The sequence below is a fragment of the Teleopsis dalmanni genome, chromosome 2 (assembly GCF_002237135.1).
Source record: "Teleopsis dalmanni isolate 2A chromosome 2, ASM223713v2, whole genome shotgun sequence".
Classification (NCBI taxonomy): domain Eukaryota; kingdom Metazoa; phylum Arthropoda; class Insecta; order Diptera; family Diopsidae; genus Teleopsis; species Teleopsis dalmanni.
Genome location: NC_051847.1, coordinates 167,455,193 through 167,455,568, shown reverse-complemented (window position 1 = coordinate 167,455,568; position 376 = coordinate 167,455,193).

Sequence of the window (376 nt, the reverse complement as noted above, 5' to 3'; positions counted from 1 at the left end):
TATACCAAGAAAACCCACATGAGCTCAAAATAATGGCCCGTTGTGGTACCACAGGAATAGCATTGGTTCGTAAATAGACAAGGTGATCAGTATACGTCCAACGCCGAAAAATCTGTTAAAAGAAATATTTATCATTTTAATAAAGTACACCTCAGATAGTTAATTTACGACAAGCAGGAGTTAAAAGACTACTTCAGTGATTGTGATAGCGTCCATTAAGAAATTTGAAAAATCAGTATAACATAGCATTGTTATTATTGTTACAATAATAATTTAAATAATTTCCATTATTGCATTAATTTAATAACAAAAACATTTTCACTGCGTCTGCTAATGAATATGTTAGTTCCAAGTCGTCTACCCATGGCAGGAAGTG